Source organism: Lasioglossum baleicum, chromosome 1, assembly GCF_051020765.1.
Source record: "Lasioglossum baleicum chromosome 1, iyLasBale1, whole genome shotgun sequence".
Classification (NCBI taxonomy): Eukaryota; Metazoa; Arthropoda; class Insecta; order Hymenoptera; family Halictidae; genus Lasioglossum; species Lasioglossum baleicum.
In genome coordinates this window covers 11,029,413-11,046,026 of record NC_134929.1, presented here as the reverse complement: position 1 = coordinate 11,046,026, position 16,614 = coordinate 11,029,413, and the positions used below count along the sequence as shown (strand labels likewise).

At 43.8% G+C, this 16,614-nt stretch overlaps 1 protein-coding gene across 4 annotated transcripts in view; it reads right to left on the bottom strand.

Moving 5' to 3' along the window:
• The window catches only part of LOC143214709 (uncharacterized), a 144,789-nt gene that overhangs the window by 64,296 nt on the left and 63,879 nt on the right, over positions 1-16,614 (bottom strand). For 2 of the 4 annotated variants that reach the window (XM_076436065.1, XM_076436066.1), the window contains exon 3: positions 1-16,614. This exon is cut by the window's left edge and continues 20,862 nt beyond it; it is cut by the window's right edge and continues 48,417 nt beyond it. The exons of the other annotated variants lie outside the window; for them this stretch is intronic. The gene's annotated coding sequence lies outside the window, so the exon portion shown is untranslated. 4 annotated transcript variants of the gene reach the window in all.

Below are 16,614 nucleotides of genomic sequence, written 5' to 3'. Positions count from 1 at the left end.
TTGCTCTTGGTGATTCAGAGCGATCTCGATGCTGTTCTCGGTCGAACCAGGCCGATATCCACGGGTAGCACGTGTGTTTTGAAATTACGTGCTCCGCGGAGCCACTTTGTACCTCGACACTTCCACCGACCGAAATCCGTTCCGAACGATGTTCTCGTGAATTTTAAAAGCTACTCTTTCCTCGAGGATCCCCGGAGCAGCGAGCAACCTTAAGCTTCTACCGTTTCTCCCTTCCATCTCGAAGCCTCGCAACCTCGCACAGCCTCCTTCTTCTCTCGACCATCTACCTTTTTTCGCCGGAGCCTTTTGCCGCGAGGAGCCGTCCGTATCGAGCGGTTCGTTCGCGCGAAACCGTGTCATGCATAATTTACGAAGTTATCGAGAGCGCGCGGTCGAGAAAGAGCATCTCGCGGAGCCGGGAAGAAAGGCCCGTGCTCGACGAAGTCGCTCCGAGGCTTCCCGCAATCCGTATCGAGCATCCCATCGGGTCGCGTCGTTCGCCGAAGCTCGACAGCCGGAAAAACCGACTTCCATCTCAACGAAATATTTCGAATTTACACGATCGTACACACCGACGATCCGTGTTCGTGGTTCGACAATTATCCGCAACGTAGACGTCGAATGTGGACGCGTCGATAACGTTGCTATTATTCTGTATACTCCTGCTAAATAGACCTGACTACAGAGATTCGTTGCCTAGCTGACTGAGCTAAGGAAAATACTAAACCTACCACGGTCAAAAATCACCGGTCTTCTATTCGACAATTATTGAAATTATAATAACGCTTTCATAGGAAATAACTGAATTAACTTCTTTATTTAAGCACTAGCATAATTACTGTTGAACAATCAACGGCTGGCTTATTTCTAGAGGCATATTTTTAGCACTTAATCCTGTAGGATCTCCGGGATAAAAGCATATTCGTGCACCCCTTTGGGCTAACGGCAACCTGTGTACGAAATTTCAGCTCTCTAAGGCTTCGCGTATTTTCACGTATTGACTTATGCGCTTATATCGCTATTAAATGAATGATTATGGTTTAATTAGGCTCGGTAAACATTCCCAAAGAAGAATAAGGTGGAGTGGGGTAAGTGAGCACTAGTTTTTGCAAAGTTGGACTTTTAACTGATGTACAGTTACTCGAATTAATATTCGGACGCTCTAAAAAAGACGATAACTTTTTAAATATTGTATTATTCGATTCAAACTTTTTTGAATTGTAGAGAAAATACTAAAAGTTGCATTTTTCAACCTTTTTATGTGGGCCTATATTGAAAATTTAAAAAATACGTTTTGTAGATCTGTTTTTATTAAACACATCCTGAAAATTTCGTCAAAATCGATCGACGTAGCAATGAGCTACGAACGTTTAAAGATGGTAAAAATTGCAGACTTTCGGCCTATAACGGCGGTAAATCTAAGAATTCTTACATCTTTCAATGGCTGTCGTTTTTTCTGCATCAATCGATTTCAACTAAAATTTCACAATGCATATTATTGGCACAGGTCTACGAAACGTATTTTTAAAAATTTTCAATATAGGCCCACATAAGAAAGTTGTAAAATGCAACTTTCAGTATTTTCTCTACAATTCAAAAAAGTTTGAATCGTATAGTACAATATTTAAAAAGTTGATTTAAGCGAGGAAAACACCTTTATTCTTGAGCGACATCTATGTCGAATAGTTCATACTAACTTATACTACATTAATAAATACAAGCTAGAGAAATTGCCCCGTTTACACACTTAGTGTGGATTTATAGTGGAGCTGCGAGCATCGCTGATAGCAGCGCGGTGAAAAGAAACCAACATTCGTGACAACATATCGACACATACTAATGAAAAAGTACATATGTATTTTCTTTGTTTTTCTTTTTCTTTTTGACCGCACAGCTCACCTCGCCGCTCCACTATAAATCCACCCTTACCCCACTCCACCTTATATTTTTCCGACATGCATTTTTTCCACCTAAAATGGTGATTCGGTACATTGTGGGTTGGCAGCAGCTCCAGCTTCAATCCTAGACTACAAAAGACTCTATTTACATCGGCACGTCGTTTTAATCACGTCGGAACTGCCACGCACGGCAGTCTAGTTATCCAGGATTAAGGAAGATCTAATAGACTCCGGGAACAGAAGGCTGCATTCCAAGTGCATCCAGAAGCAAGAGGGTCCACGTCGAAAACCGATGTCACCATAATTACTCGATAGTTCCCGTGACGAAGTTTACAGTCCTTCGCAAGGCTGAACTATGCAGCGAATACCGTTGACAATATTGCTCCCGCACCGGATATCAGAGCAAACGCTGGAGCGTAGATACAGGGTGACAAGAAATAACGGAGTTAATCATTTCTTATTATAATTCTGTCAAATTGACGAATTTTGAAAAACCAAATAATAACAACCATAACATGGACCTTTAGTATTAATATATTTAAGAAGTTTCGAAATGGCCACCCTTTGCGCCGATACAGAGGCTCAAATGTGTCTTGAAATTTTCGGCAATGGGCCGCAGCTCTTCTGGCGTCATTCGGTCCCACTCCTGGTACAGAGATTTTTTCAATGACTCCAAATTTTTATGGGGCCGAGCAGAGGCCCTGGCCTCCAAAATCGATCACACGCTGTAGTCCGTCGGGTTGAGATTCGGTGAGTACGGCGGCCATTCCACAAATGTGATGAAACCTGGAAAATGGGCTTTGCACCACTCCTGAGTCGTTTTCGCCCTGTGGGCCGGCGCGGAATCCTGCTGTAACGTCCATTCCGGATCGCCGAGGTGCTGTTGGGCCCACAGAAGTACGACGGCTTCGAGAATGTCCCGTCGATACACTTCTTGGTTGATTTTGGCCCCTTCATCTACGAAAACCGTAGCAAATCCCATTTTCCAGGTTTCATCACATCTGCGGAATGGCCGCAGTACTCATCGGATCTCAACTCTATGAACTCCAACGTTTGGTCGATTTTGGAGGCCAGGGCCTGTGCTCAGCCCCATAAAAGTTTCGAGTGTGGGACCGAATGACGCCAGAAGAGCTGCGGCCCACAGCCGAAAATTTCAAAACACGTTTGAGCCTCTGAATCGGCTCAAAGGGTGGCCACTTCGAAACTTCTTAAATATATGAATACTAAAGGTCTATGTTATGGTTGTTATCATTCGGTTTTTCAAAATTCGTCGATTTGACAGAATTATAATAAGAAATGTTTAACTCCGTTATTTCTTGTCACCCTGTAGTACACGCAAACGGAGAAACGTGTCCCCGAGCCGTTTCCAAAAGAAACGTCCCATAGGACGTAACATCGCACATCACATAGGACGTAAACCGCACGCGATCCAGGCCGGATTCAATCTCGAATGGTAGTACCGATCGATTATCGGAAGAGTTGATCGTGGAATTAGCCGGTCGCAGGAATGATCGACGGGATCGTGTTACGCGGGAGAAGGATATCGGCTTTTCTCCGTTTAAGTTCCGGCCATAAATCTCCGAGGACAGCAGCGAAGGAGAGGAAAGGCATGGTAGCGAAAAGTCGTCGCTTACGATTATTACGGTTTTAATGGCGACCATGAACGAACGGTTCGCGGGCGACGCGTTTCGCGATTCCCAGCGCGGTAAAATCCTCGCGAAAAGGAATTGAAAGCTCGTTCGCGGGGATATTCTCCGTCGATTGTGCCCGGCTCGCTCGTTCGCCGAACGATAACTCGACTGCGCGACGCGACTGCGAAACCGTCCCGCGAGAAATTAACGACCCAGGACGGGAAGGGAGCGGGCGTGGAGTAGGGGCGGTGAACAAAGAAACCGGGTTCGATTTAAACTGCTCGGCGGCCTCTCGACGAGCCCGCGTTATTCAAAAGTTGCGGAAAACTTGCGCAATTTCCGGTGGACGAAGCCGATCCAGCAGCTGCGACGTAAGAAGTAAGAAACGGCCATTAGCAGCGCTAAGTGCTTTGTAACAGGATTAAAATGCTCGGTGTGTTGCGCGCGTGTGCCCGCTCGCAAACTCGCGCGGGCACGAGTGAATTGGTGAACACGGTGACCATCTCTCGTTCGGTGGTAGTAAAACGGCCGACGGAAGCCGGAAATGGGCTTGGACCGCCAGCTTTTCTGCCGGCATCCGAACACGCTCGGATGAGCTTCCATGGGGAGGCGTTAAGTGCTTTCTAACTCGATTAAAATTTGTGGTATTCCTACGCGATCACCGTCTTCCCCGCGCTCCTTCAATACCGTCCGCAGTTTTGTAATTTTCGAACTCGTTCAACTAGTTCGCGACTAGCTAATTGACACGTATCAGACCTTTCGACGATCAGTACCCATTATCAGCGTCGGTCAGTCGTGCGCGAGCTGCTCCGACTCCAGACGATACGTTGGGCCAGCAACGCACCATCGCCCTCCATTCTTCCATTCTTCCATTCTCGCGGCAATTAGGATCTGCCAGTCGTGCTCGCCATTAGCCATTAGCCAGGATTGCGTTCTCTTGTGCGCCGTGACTACGCAGCTTCCCTCGTTGTTGCATCCTTTCCTCGCGTTATTACAGCGATAATGGTCCGGCTGTATTATACCCTCGTCGTTCACAGATGATAAATACGAAAAGAATTACGCGACGATAGCCCTGCGAGCTGCCTCTGATTTCGTATCCGATCCTACAACTTTTTCGCAGCAGCAAGCAGGTGGAAGATAAAGCGACGGTTCTGTAGGGTGCAACCGCGGTGCATTATACAGGTGTGCCGACTTAGCATCTCTGTAACGTTGACGTTTTGTGATAGATGGGTAGTAATTCTCTGGCCGCCGCCAGACGGCGCATGGGTCGTAGGTATCGTACGTGTGCGAATGAGATTGGTGTATTCAGTAACGCGCTCGAATACACACAATCTCATTCGCACACGTACGGAACCTACGAGCCATGCACCATCTGGCGGCGGCCAGAGAATTACTACCCATCTATCACTGTTTTGCACCGTGGGTGCAACGGTAGTTCTACTGTGAAGTTACACCTTAAGTGTAAGGGGCGGTTTTCCCAAGGTCGGGAGGGCACAGGCGAGGGCATAAAGTGAAGATCGTCGTCAGCCAGGTAGAAGCATTTAGTCTGAGCAGATCGCAACATTGTATAGCTTTCACTTTTATATTTTTACGCATAGATTAAATACAGGATATGCGGAAACACTGTGTAGTTATTTGGAGCAACATATTTATAATAGTAATGAAGTACATACTGTAGTACATTAGAATAGGTAAAAGATTGACCTGTATGTACACTGGTGGACAAAATGATAAGGCACCGTTGTACAGACACAAAATTTCATATCATATGTCGTGAAATCTCAGTGGAAACGAATTATATTCACGGATGAAAAGAAACTTTTGGATACAAGTACTATTTCCATGATTTAAGAAAGGAACAAAGGGTTTTGAGTCGTCGACAATGTGATGGTAGTGCAGTAATAATATGGGGAGGAATCGGCTGTAGAGGAAAAATGGAAATAAAATTTATGCGAGGCCGTATGAATACTGCTGGCTACTTAAATTTAATTACGGAGCAAATTGAAACATATGCTCGCAGAATTGCTGGCAGAAAATATAATATTTCACCAAGATAATGCAGCTGTGCACATACCGCTCGCATAGTAAAAAATTATTTTGAAGCGAAAAATATAAAGGTTTTGAGTCGGCCTGTCAAGAGAAGACTGTCAAGAATATTATACGAAGGTGGAAAGCAGTACAGTATAGTATCCGAATTGAAATCAGCAATTTTAGAAGCTTGGGAAAGCATACATCAAAGTGATATAAAAAATCTATATAGAAGTTTATCAAGAAGAATGATTTAAGTGGCACAACGTAAAGGGCAGTCCCTGCCAAAAATTGTGTAATTTTGTTGATTCTAATACTTTTCTTATTTTATATTCAAAGTGCCTTATCATTTTGCCCACATTGGAAGTCAATTTTTGTAGAAATGAGTGGCTTGAACGAGTTATTTAATTTCTAGTATATTATATAAAAGTTAGTACCTTATTTTGTTGTGTAGTTACTTTCTAAATGTACAAATGAATGTTAATTGCTGAAAACCTTGAGGTGCCTTATCATTTTTACCACCAGTGTACCTTCGCGTTGGAAGCTGCGGTTTTTATTACTACAGATTTTTGAACCCACCGACAACACGCGTAGCTAATCCTATTTCATCAGCCTGTAAACCGACTCTATTCTCGATCGAACTATAATAAAAGAGCGTTCCGATCGAGTTTCGAATATCGCGAACGTCCGGTTTTCCGCGCCTACTGCCCCGCGGTTCAGCGATTCCGATGTTTCTCGTGTCCGACATTGAAATCTATTGTAGCCGAGGCAATCGGGAGCCCGAAACAGGGAAAATCAACGTCCGCGAGGGGTTGCCTGCCTGCGCTCGGTTCGATTCGTCGGATCGATACTCGCGCGCACACCTTCGCCGATTCGTTGATCGCGGCAGCCAATTAACGGTTCGTGTGCGGCGAGCCGCGCTCGCGAGGCTTCATTAAAACGGAAAATTCGCGTGTGCCTTTGTGCAAGAATAATCAGCCGTGGAGCACGCGACGTCGATCGGCAAGTTGATGTTTTTCATTTGTCGCTGTGTTTCCCAACTAGGTCCGGTCCGGTCCGGTCTCTCTGCCTGCCGCTTACCGTCCACGCCAGATTACAATTATCGGCTCTGCGAGTGCTTTCATTCCTGATTAAAGTGTTCCCTTGTTCATTTCGCCGAACGCTGCGCGCTCTGTCCACCGGTTAAGAAGATTTCATCGTGAAACCGACGATAACGGCCGCTGCGAAATGCTCGATGGAGGCTCGAGAAGAACCCTTAATCGATAAACCGAATCAATTCACGCTCGAACGCTTCCTTCCAACGAAAAAGATTTTCAGGTTAAAGGTCGTCGCCCATTTAACAGCGCCACACCTGAACGACATCGGGCCGGTATTGACATGTTCGCATTATCGAAACGAGGGAAAAGGACAAAGGAGGAGTGTCGATGCGGTGCCGTTGTCGTCGAGTGCACGCGCTTCCATTAACCCCTTGCGCAATAACATCGAGACCCGTCGCGCTGCTTTCGAACAGAATTAAATGTATATCTACGAATTTACGAACAACAAGGAGGTTCTAATCGCTGCCACCGTGAAACGAAATGTAGTGCAAGGTTCTAAAATACGTATTTCAGATAGTAAGATATGAGAACGATCGATATGAGCGCGATCGAAATAAATTTCTCTCATTGATAACTGTTATGAATGATCGAAATGAACTTCTCTCATTGATAACTGTTATGCGCGATATTTTTAATAATTTTGTTCTTCGAACTCTTTCCAAATCTATATTTTGTGTAGATTATCTTAAATTTCAATAATAATCAACTTTTTATTAATGATTTTTATGGTAGAAAATTTTAGGATAACTGTTATTTTGGTCAATGGTAAACATACATGTACAGGGCTGTCGAGGTAAGTCCGGAATGTTTTCCATGAGGACTTACAGACCAGGTATGAACAAAGCAGGTATAAACACAACAATTCGCAGTAAGATCATTCGGTAAGAAACCACTGATCAATCGACAACTGACATTTGTTCAACCATGAACCGAGAATTCAACCGAAGAGCGGCAATAGTCGAAACTCTTCGTGCCGGAAAATCGACCTCGGAAATAATTGCGTGTTTGGCTACAAAAAACGGTAGTGCATGATGTGGCTAAAAAATTCAGGGAGTCCGAGAAACAAGAGGAGTTCCAACAGGACTCTGCTCCATCTCACGAGGCAAGAAAAACGCAGACCTGGTTTTAAGAAAACCTAAGTCATCACTGGTGCCCCGACTTATGGCTCCCCTCTAGCACTGATTGCAATCCCCTTGATTATTACATGTGGGGCGTAGTCGAGGCAAAGGTAAATACGAAGCCACATAACACGAAAAATTCTCTACGAGCCTCCACTATGAAAGTGATGACAAATATGGACAAAGAGGAGATCAAACGAGCCTGCAATCGATTCAGGTCCAGACTAGAGAAGGTCGTAGCAGCTGATGGAGAATACATCGAGTAATTCTATTGTAAATATCATTTACTACTGTTGTACCAAATAAGGTTAGAATATATTATTATTATTATTATTATTTATTATGCACGGACCGAGGTCCATTTACAATAGAATAAAGACTTACAATAGAATAAAGACTTAACATAAATTACTAAGAAAGGACATGCATAAAAGAAAAAAAAACTATTGGTATAAAGGTACTGATATTATGAGTTAATCCTGCGTAATTTTTTTTTTTGATAGTTTGTAACGACCCATTAAAATAGTCAATACTATTATATAGAGTGTTGGAATTCGCAATAATTCGATTTATAGGATTTGTTAATCCATATGTGGATTTGCATTTACGTGTTTGAAAACCTGCTCGAGATCTCAAAGCACGTTCAGGTGCGTAAAAATTGATTTGCATAAGGAGAGAGGTACGATCTATATGGTTATTAATTAAATTAAAAATAAAGCTCTGGTCGGATACTCTTCTGCGAGTAGACAATGTTTCCAGGTTGACTATGGTTAATATTGTGGAGTAATCGTGATCAAAGATTGACATAGGATTATTAATCTTATGAGAACAAAACCGGAGAAATTTATGCTGCACTCTCTCTAGCATGATTTCATAATTTAAGCTATTCGGAGACCATATAACTGAAGCATATTCCAACTGGGGACGGACAAGGGCAATATATAGCAATCTAATTGTGCGTATTGAGTGAAAATCAGTAGAAAAGCGTAGTATAAACCTGAGTGTTCTCTTGATGCGGAATTAACAATGTTATGAATATGTTTGGAAAAGTTCGAGGTTGAGGAGAAAAAAATACCTAAGTCCTTTACCTCAGTTATTGAGGAGAGAATACAATCATTGAGACGGTAAGGATATGTGAATGGTACAGAGCGACGGGAAGACCGCACAACATGGCATTTTTCAATATTGAGTTCCATACCATTCTTGCAACACCACTCACTAAAACGATCTAGGTCTGCTTGTAATCTGGAAGCATCATCGTAGGACGAGATGCTGCAGAAGACTTTTAAATCGTCTGCGAATAGTAGGTACTTACAATATTGAAAAATAGTAGTCAAATCATTGATGAAAATTATAAATAGTAGCGGACCGAGGTGGGAGCCTTGATGTACACCCGATAGAACATTATATTATGATACAACATTATATATTGATATTTTCCTTGAATTTGAATCGTTTTTCTCTATGTAATGACTCTTCCGGATTTACCTCGACGGCCCTGTATAATCACCAGCAAATCAACCGCTAGTATTATTATCCCACAGTATGAATGATATTAATACGTTGATGCGAGTCCGATAACGTTCGGGCGTTGTTAAATGAGCGGCGGACCGTTAGTCGACTCGTACTACTTACAACCACCGAGTCGAACGTATAGACTGCGAACGCGTCGAAGCCTAGACAGTTGTGCAGGCGAAGTACGTCGCCAAATTGAACCTTTATCGCCCCGGGATCGCGCGTGCGGCTAAGCGAACGCGCGCGGCGGTCACGAGAGGATTACGAGTCGAGTCGCGACGCTGCGTTATTCCTGTCGTGTAAACAAGAAGTAACGCTTTATCGGTGACAGGGCCTGCACGGAAAGAAAGACCACGCTATTCTCCGATGCGTTAATGCCCGGCCGATTCGTAACAGCCTGTTTACGCGACAAACGAGAGTCGTTCTGGAGGGAGTGACGCGCACGCGAACACGCGAGCGAATGGAAAAGACTCGCGTCTTCGCGGCTCGGTCGAAACAAACGGAACCGTTGTTCATGGCGAAGGCGACGTCGCGTCGTCGGAACGGAATGGGAATTCGTCGATCTGCATAATGCTGCTCGCGGCACGGGGTCCGCTTTTCCCGCGTCGCTAACGAACTTCCACTTCGGTAACCGTTGCCGAGCATCCCCGTATAATTCCAGCGATTCCGTCTTCGTTCGAACCGAGAGAGAGAGAGGGAGAGAGAGAGAGGACGAACGAGCCCCTATCTGCGTTTGAACAAGACGCACCGCGCTCGTTTAATCCCCGCATAATTACCGGTAAGCTTTCGACCGAGAGGAACACCGTCGTCGGTTCATCGAACCGACCGGCTCTTATTTAACCCTCTCCCGGCTCCCGGATCCGGAGGCTCCGCGGAACTTCCAAGGAATATCCCACGTATTACGCGCGGTTTCCGTCGACTCGGCATATATCCGGTCCCATCTTCGATTCCCACAGAGCAGCGAACTTTACTCGAACGACGACGCGACGTAGTTCCACGCGACGAAGAGCCAAACGATCCCGATCGTTCTCCCTTTAGACGAACTACAAACAAACGCCCGGGCCACTTGGCTTCGAGTTAGACCGCTGGTCATTAGACGTCCGAACAAAAATTAGTTCCCTTTATTATTCCGCGCTCGCCGCTAGAGATCTTCGAGGTGGAACGATTTATGCAAGCGAAAATTTCCACGAAGATCCGCAATCTACTGAAAAATTCATCAACCTGTAAACTCGAGCATCGGTCAGAATATGCTTCGTTCGTCTTGCTAAACGATGCGGTATCTTCATTGTAAATACGTGAATATCGTCTACCCTGTGTTTAACGATAACATATGTAACATTGTTACTAAATACGATAAGTCCTCGACTTACGCGGTTAATTCGTTGCAGCGCTTTCCGCGTAAGTCGAATAGCGCCTGGGCGCCACCGCAGGAAGGTTATTAACATGATCTACTTTGTACGTACTATATGTATGTACTCATTTGGAAGGAAAAGTCAGATGAACCAACTATGTTCGTGGCTTCTGAGATTTAAAAAAAAGCGTGGAATATCAAATTCGACAGTATTTATGTAGTACAGTGCTGTGAATAATTATAAACTCAACCATATTTTGATGGTTTTTCATAGTACCGAAACAAAAAATGACGGAACCGTCTATGCATTTTTATATTCTAACTATCACGAAAGTGAGCAAACAGAAAATAATAGTTTCGTGGTTTTCGGTTTTCGGTTTTGCGGTTTTCGCAAACATTCCTGATATTTAAACGTTCTAGAATGGGCAACCCACTTTCTTACAAGACTGGAATCACAGTTCAAATTAAATCGACTCACAATTTTAGAGGAAGAAGTACCAGTTTTTAATATCGCTCTTGAAACTGCACATTTTACAGTTGACGAAAATCATGTAGGTCGCTTGATATTCCCGCAATTTTCAATACCAAGTTTCAAGAAACATTTAAGTACACTTTGGGATCTATTAATTATACTCGCAATTTGTCGTTGACTTTTCCCACAGCTCTTCAAATCGATTATTCGTTGTTTTCTTACATCCCTCAATTGCGTGCCACGCGACATAGCGTACATACAGTACAGAATTGTTGCAAAGATCCTTAAAAAGATACTTTTAGAGACTTACTGTGATATTACTATCACTAAAAAGATCTGTCAAAATTTCAGGAATGTTCTGAATGAGGTATGAATAGCGACCGAGTTTATAAATATTCACAGCTCAAATCTCCTTGTTTCGAAACATTTAGCTACTACATTGCACGAAGAAGAGATAGCAAGAGACTGTTAACATAGAAAAGGTCGTACTACCTCATCATAAATGTAGTAAAACTTACTAAGTGGATTCTTGGAAATAATAACGAAAAAATACAGGAAATAAGTGTGAGTTTATAATTATTCACAGTGCTGTACATTTTAGTACAATCCGCGTAAGTCGAGGACTTACTGCACTTGTAAACCTAGATAGACACATGTAGAGGTTTGACGAGCCTAATAGAGGATGAGTATAGCGGTCACATAAGCTTCCCAACTTTTCCCGATATTTTAATGCCGCTGAAACATTTGCCCTGATTCGGCGGTAAATCATGAAACGCTGGACCGAAATCGAGAAGGAAGCCGCCCCGAGGGAATTACGCGCGAAAGAGCCGAAAGTTGGAACGCCATTAGACGCACGCCGCGTTGTCCCGGGCGGTTTCTTGCGAAGAGACGCAAGAAGTCCGAAGAAGCGCGCGCGCGGCTATGCGCGAGACGGCGGCCGAAAAGCGTAGTCGAGTAATTACGAAAGTTGCAGAGCCGCGACTCTCGGCCCGTTATTAAAGCCAGCCATCCAGGCCGGCACAGCCCGGCAACGTCCCTTAAATCGAAATTTATATCCGAGTCGTCCTTCGGGCAATACGCCCCCGGAAACCGTGAATTTATCGTCGGAATTTTCAGATGGATTCTAATTAACTCGCTCCGCTCGATCGTCCCACAGTACCGCCCGGTCCGCCCACCCGGCCGCTCGTGAAACTCGACGAGGCAACAAGCGACGGGGACATTTAAAATGTTCGGCAAACACGAGAAATCTTCGCAAGGCAAATATTTCCTCGAGCGTTGAACGCGCCGTGCCGTGCCGCGCCGGAACGTTCCGAGAGCTTTGACAATGCGCGTGCGGATCCCGTGTTTTGCTTCCGGGAGCTTGCAGCGGATCGTTAACCCCGCTCGAATCTCTGCTCGACCTCCCACATCTCCCAGCTACGCGATCCGATTCCGACGCCTCCGACGATTCTCCCTCGATAATCTTCTGTCCCATCGAAAAGACAATCGAATTCTATCGGTTTCTCCGTGACGTTGGTATCGGATAAGGTTCGATGGCTCCGCGGGTCACTGCTCTACGCTCTTCTAAATCTTCCTTTGCCAAGTTTCATTGAGCTGTGAACATCTTAACGCGTGCCACGAGCGATTTAGCAGGAAGCGTGATCGCGTGGCTCCGCGATTTAACGCGAACTTCTTTCACAGTGTCAAAACGCTGCCCCTCGAGCATCGATCTCGTTTTTCAAAGCAAGAAGTTACGAGGAGCAGACACGCATCTCGTGCTCGTGCACCCGAACCACTCTTTATCCGTTCGCCGCTAAGAAAAATCTCTTTCTCCGGCTTATTTTATCGCCAATAAGCTTACGAACGGATGATAAGAGCTCGCGATAATATCCGAGAACGAGTAATTGGTTCTCGACGCTCGCGTACCGTTGGTCATTTTGGTAAGCGATGCTCTGTTCCGCAGCTGCGATGCAAACACCTCCATTACGAAACAATAGAACGCGTTTCTAGTCTCATCGCAGCTGCAACATAAACGCACCCTTAGTCGGAAAACGCGTTCGGCATAACCGTACACGCTTAATTGCGAATAATTGCGTTACAATGCATCGACCACCGACCGCGTTATCGCGAAATTTCTCGCCGATCCGTTCTGCCAAATATCGCGGCGCTTTTTTCCCCAAACTCCCGGCTTGCGATAATCGCTTCCGCTGTACCGTGGCATCGCGCATCATTTTTTCGCCGGTCTCTGCTCGTGCGCGCGCGCGCGCGCGTCCGTTACCCAGAATCCTCGTCTACATAGACGCCAGGAGCAGACCCATTACGATCCTCGACACGCGCCGAGCATTCGTTGTCATTTATCTCTGACAGCATGCACAATACGCGTAATCCTCTTTACGCTTTCATCCCCTGCCGTTCCCCTTAATATCGCGGCTATTTGACACAACCTGATATATACCGGTTCTTACGAATATCCGCGAGACCGACGCTTATTCGACGCCGCGCCCTCGTCAAGAAAAACCGTCGCTCCGTTCATACGCCGCGCTTATGCGCCGCTGGTTTCGCAGCTCGATACCTGTACCTCGGAGAAGCGGGGAAAATACCGCTTTTCATCTCTGTCTTACACGCTATCGCCGCTTACTATCGAATGATACATCGTGGGAGAATTCCATTTATTGTATTAGATGATTGCATAAGTTCATGCCCGATTTAAAATTCAATGTTGAATTTTAAAGAATACAGCTTTATTAATCAATTATACATATAGTCACCATCCTTTTCCAATTGCAGAAAATTTAACCAATTTTCAATTTTAATTTAACCAATCTTTAACTAAATCTTTAAAATTTAACCATTGTATTTTATTTTCAAATTGGGCATGAACTTATGTAATCATCTGATATATTTCTAGTTTATATAGTGTGGTTTTATACTTGAGAGAGTTATTACTCCCTTTTCCATAATAATAGTAGCAGTTGATATAACTTAATTTGTCCCATAATAATAGTAGCAAAAGAAAATATATATAGAACGCAACATTGTCTATCAAAAAACTATAATAGTAGCAAAAGAAAATAAATATAGAACGCTACATTTTCTATCAAAAAAACTAGATTAAAAATATTACTCCTAATTTTTATTTTGAGCGTTCAGATAGTTTCTGGATTTTTAAATATTTTCGTTAAAATTATTGGAGTCATCGTTCTTCATTACTTCCAGCATAACTTGCTTATTTTCATCTTACTGTTACAATGGGTTGATATTCAACTGAAATAAAACAATTGATTTCGATCAGCGGATGATATTAGAAAAATAGTTATAATCTGTAATAATTAGGTTAACCGACGAATTGAAAGATGTGTCAAAACAAATGACAGATGTCATGAAACATTGATTTTGACAGAAGGCTTTGCAATTTTGCGCTACAACATAACTTACAGCTGCATTCGCCAATAATTCCCGTTTAAATATTCACTCGCTACTATGAATATGGGACAGAGGGAGTAATACGTATATTTTTAATATTCGAATCATTGTAACTCCAAAATTTTAAAGCGAAATGAACCCATATTTAAGGGACTGAAGAGATTAAATGAAAGAAGAATAAATATTCGAATCTATTTTCGTGCACGGAAACTCTTCTATTTTTCTCAAGGCTCTTTTCCTAATTCTACACTGTCGTCCTGTTGTCAGGATTGTAACAATCGGTCGAAATCGATTCATCCTACGGCACGACGCTCGCCGGAAAAGAAAAGGAGTCGAAAGAGCACGCTCGTCTCGTCTCGTCTTGTCTCGTCGTTTTCATTTATTTACCGTGGCTCCGAGTCCGGTGAGAGCACAAGGCAAAGGCGAATCCAGTGTGCGAGCACGGATCTAAAGGGCTCGTGCGCGCGTCCCGTATTTTTACGCGGACGAAGAAACCAGTCGCAGTCAGACCGAGTTGTTGCACCGGGGACCGAGAGTGTGCTCGATGCGCGTTCACCCGAGTTCCCTTCAGCTGTAGGCCACGGATACACCCGCGCCGCGTCTTTCTTTCCGGGTTGAATCACGATTGGGGAAAGGCCTGCACAAACTGCTTGAACTCGGTCGGGTCGAGGTCGGGTCGACTATCACGCAAATATTCCTCGTTCGAGCCGACCAAGAAAGATAAGCAGCAGGAACATCGTTCCCTGTCTCTTATCAGCGAATGACAAATGACGAGTATTAAATTTTTGTTATCCGACTGCTGTTACGTCTTCCCAAGCGTTCATAATCGAAGCGCCACTCGGGTAAAAAATATTGCGTTCTTAAAAAATATTGAGAGACGAAATTATTTGTGTTTATTAACCCGACGTTGGTAAGGTGGGAAAATGTATCGTAAGTCTCACAGACCCCAGGAAAAAATATATTGCATTATAGAAATATAAATACCTTTTTCATAGATATAAGATTAGGTACTGCTTAAGAGGCTTGTAATTTATCAGAGTAAAAACGCAGATCCACGAAATTAAATTTTTATTATTCAAAAATACTTGACAACTGTCACGCGTTGTTACAATATTACAATCAATCTAAAATCCCTGGGGTCTGTGAGACTCCACCTAACTAACGCCGGGTTAAAATTTGATTGGGATCTGCTAATTAGGTTGGAAGAGTACTCTCAGCCTTCAAATCTTAACGATTCAATTTTGATTCCATTCAACGCGTTATTTCGATATTGTTGAATTTTTCAGGCTGCTAGACTGACACTGTTAAGCTGGCCAAACTGCGATACTAATCGCTATTTTCGATATTCCGCACGACTCCAGACCTCGGACATCATAGACTGACCAGCCGTGGATTAGATAGGACTCTCGCGTACTCGATCATCACGCCGTGTAAATGCAGATACGTCCGCTCGAACTCTCGTAAAAGACCCCGTAAACCGGTCGATCCTTTACGATCGCACGGCACTTGGATTGGTTCCTCGGCAGAGCATTCGGAACTTTTCTACGGCGGAGGAATAATGCCGGAGGTAACAGACTTAAAAGGATTACGGGCGAATCGAGTCAGGTTCGAGGAAAACCGCGAGGACGATTCAAAATAAAGCTGTGTCCTAATTGAATGTCGCCGAGACGCGACGCAGCGACAAAATCGTAGTCTAAATGAACAGTGCCACGGGCAACTTCGGATCGGCGCACAGTGTTGCGATCAATGCTAATTAGCTGGACAAAACTCGTAACGTAATTCCGTAAAAAATAGATGCTCGTCACTTGAAGTAATGTCTAGACAGTAAGAATATTTACATTTCTCTGTCGGTAAAACTCCCGAAGTCTTTTTCGTCGGCAGAACTGTGCAGGAATTTTGAATTCTTATTTCATTGAATATCAATCGATAGTTTTAAAATACGTTTTCTACTTACTTTTCTATATTCTAAAGAAAATTTTTCAATAAGTTCAAAGGAGGCAATTCTGTAACGCCAATACACGGACAAATTTTTTGTTGGTAGCATTAGAGAGACTTTAAACTATCTTTTCGTGTAAATTTTAAAATGCGGAAATGAACAATAT